Raw genomic sequence first — 3328 nt, 5'->3', positions numbered from 1 at the left:
TCTCTCTCTATCTCTCTCTCTCTCTCTCTCTCTCGACGTGTATGACAACCACTAGCGACCGTCAGCAATGGTGCATCATTGCGTGTCAACCTAATCCTATGAGCCAGAGATGACGCCTCCAGGTACTGTATCCAGGTATCGCACCGCCATGACTGCGAAGTTTTATATGTCCGAGTACGTTGGTGGTTTATTGAATTTGAAAGTGAGGGTTAACTACACAAAAATAAAAACTATTATAAATACACTATTTAAAGCACCTCAGACACCAGATAGCTCCATGAGCTGTTCCGCCAAGAACAAGTGATTATCTTCCGACTAAGGACACAACACACAAGACTGGGAGACAACATATGTACAGATGTTTTAAACAAGAACAGTCACCAAAATGCCAGTGTGGAGAGGCGGACCAAACTGTTGAACACATTCTTCAGCACTGCAAAACACACAGGGCCCTGAGACAGGAAACGTGGCCAACCCCACTGACGCTACAAGAGAAGCTATACGGGCCGACAAATGAACTGAGCAGGACGGCCCAATTTATGACAGATACCAGACTACAAGTGTGATGTGATTGAGAAGAAGAAGAAGTGAAAGTGAGGGTCCGCTTGGTGAAGATTGCCTTGTCATTTCGTCGCTCTCTGCGGGCTTGTGGTTGCAGGGCGTGCTGGTAGGTCCTTCTTCTTTCCGTCTTTTAAAAAAAATTCGTTTCTTTTCCTCTGTTTTTTTCTGTCTGCGTCTTGCTGCTTTTTTCCTGTACTAAAATAATGACTTATTCTGTGCTTCTCTTTACTCGACTCAAACATACAAACAAAGCACTCTCTGTGTGGTTGGTGGGCGCTCTGGTGTGGTTTGCTCCTTCTTTCCTATCAAACATCTTCCATCCTTCTCTCTTGTCTTGTCTTCTTTTTTTTTTTGGTTACTCTTTTGTAACACCTTTAATCGTCAGCCCTTAAATGACATAATCGTGTTGCAAGCTCCGTTAAACTCTTACTAAAACAAAGGTTGGAGTGTGCCGCTGGCTGATCTTTCTTTTTCCCCTCTCTTTTTTAGGTCTGAAATAGTATTTATGAAGACTATGCAAACCTAAAGCACAGAAATTGATGTACAGAAAAGTGGGAAGACATGGAATAACATCAAGAGTCTATCCCAAGATAGAGAAAGGTGGAAAGTGTTTGTTCGTGGCCTATACCCTGGTGCAGGGTGAAAAAGGCAATGATGATGATGATGATACAAACTTAAAGTTACATAGAAAGCATTCGCCCACCTCCTCCGCGCACACATTCACGTTTCCAACTACAAAAAAAGGCAATCAATGCAATCCTTTTACAAGTGAAAAGATTAAGGTGGCCCTAAAAAGGACCTTTACGACAAAAAAAAAGCTTTGGTTTCCCCCTTCCGAGTATCCTTCTTGGAGACAAGCGTCGGTTCACTTATCGTTGATATCTAAAACTATTCTAATTCTGACGTCGCCTATTGGGTTTGTAATTTTAAAAAACTTATGTTGTAGGATAAGTGAACTTCTTCAAGCTCCCTCCCGCGTTTTTTTCTCGTCCGGGACCCCTGTTTAGCTGCTCCATGCGGCGAAGAGGGCTGGGATAGCCTCTAGAATGCTGTCGCTTTCCCCGTCTTTGCACCTCTCTTCCGGCCTTCCTTCTGTCTTCAATAGCGCTGTCAGCACGGTCCTCCGCTGATCTTGTGCTTCGTCCCCATGACTCAGGTCATAGAGCCATGATATTCCAAGGAGCGATTCTTGGTCTTCCTCCAAGCTAGATATGGATGAATCGAGATTTGATAATCTTTTTAATATTTAAAACCCACATTTGTTTCATTTGTTGCTACAATTACCCTAAGCTAAAAAAAAATATTTTAAAAAAACAACTCTAACATAATATTTATGAGGCGTGCTGACAAAATAAGTTCTTTCTCGCAGTCCACAAATGGAGATATCGACTGAAAATAGACTCATCAAATTTGTACATTTTCAACTCATACTATTTTCTTCAAGTTAAACATACCGTTTGTCATTTCACATTAGATTGTACAAACCCAACCTTTAAAGTCCATGTATTTGTTATCTGTGTCCATGGGGCTAAGATCCAAGAACTAACTCATTTTGTCTGCACACCTCACATTTTTTTATTGGATAAAACTGCAACGAGAGTGTAGTGTCGATGTTACTCTGGTACATTTTCAATGCTTTTATAGTTTTGCGAACCGGCGAGTTTGAGGAATTTTTCCCTTTTCCCCCCTTTTTCTTTCTTTTTTTCCTCATTGTCAAAGAAAGGAACGAACCGTCTTGAAGTATAAGACAAGATCCTTAAGTCAACAAAGGTCTGGCGTTTCTAGTATGGTGATACCTGTTGTTCGGTAGAAGTAAGCTGTGACAAAGGCATAAAAAATTAATTGCAGTTTCCAAGGATACTAGATCTAGATCTTAAGCTTTGGAAGTCATCAAACGTTGACGGTCAATTTTTTGCTGATTTCCCCCCTGGCATCAGGTGTATCCCACCTTCTTGTTTTCGCAAAATAAATCGATATGAGCGCGTTACTTAATAAACTGATTGAGTGAGATCTCGAGACGGATTAAATTAAAATAATTTATGTAGGCCTACACCCAAAACACGGAACATTTTGAAATTCCTTAAAGAAAGGTTATGTTTTACTATTTGAGTTTCATTTTGAACTCTCACACTGTTTTATAATCACTCTGAGTGTTGCTGGAATGTATTATTAACAAAATTAGACATATTAACAGCTATATCCTTAATATGCACTGGTTAGCGCCATCCCTCAAATTATGTATCAAACCATATTGAATTGGGATTCAACAAAACTTCGTGCAATGAGCACAGGATATTACCCCGATCCACAGATTGAAGTCAACTCCTTTTCACAGAGCGAAGTTCCAAAAAATCATAACTCAATCTCACAAGTTCTGTCATATTTTTCTAAGCCTTACCGCCAGGCGCTATATCTGATGCTCAGATGTGTTCAAATACATCATGTTCAGATCAGACTGTGGTGAGCCGGGTAATGGCACCAGCTTGTGAACACGGTATAAAACAGATCTCGACTTTGCTTCAATGCATTTTGATCCAGAAGTTCAGTGGTGCATGTCGCTCGCATTTCGCGGGAAAGCAAAAAGTGATTTGATCAAATAGTGCCAAAAATGATAGCTTTTGTCCTTTCATAAAGGAAAATCTGGAAGCTTTCAAATGTATTTGTTTTTTGTTTGTTTTTGTAAAGTGTTTTACGGCGCTCGCAACTGCATAAGGTCATATGAGCGCGCGGGACACACCTAATATTTTCAGTTGGTAGGAAATTTTGA

Source organism: Aplysia californica, unplaced genomic scaffold (assembly GCF_000002075.1).
Source record: "Aplysia californica isolate F4 #8 unplaced genomic scaffold, AplCal3.0 scaffold00444, whole genome shotgun sequence".
Lineage (NCBI taxonomy): Eukaryota > Metazoa > Mollusca > Gastropoda > Aplysiida > Aplysiidae > Aplysia > Aplysia californica.
This window is presented reverse-complemented; position numbering follows the sequence as displayed.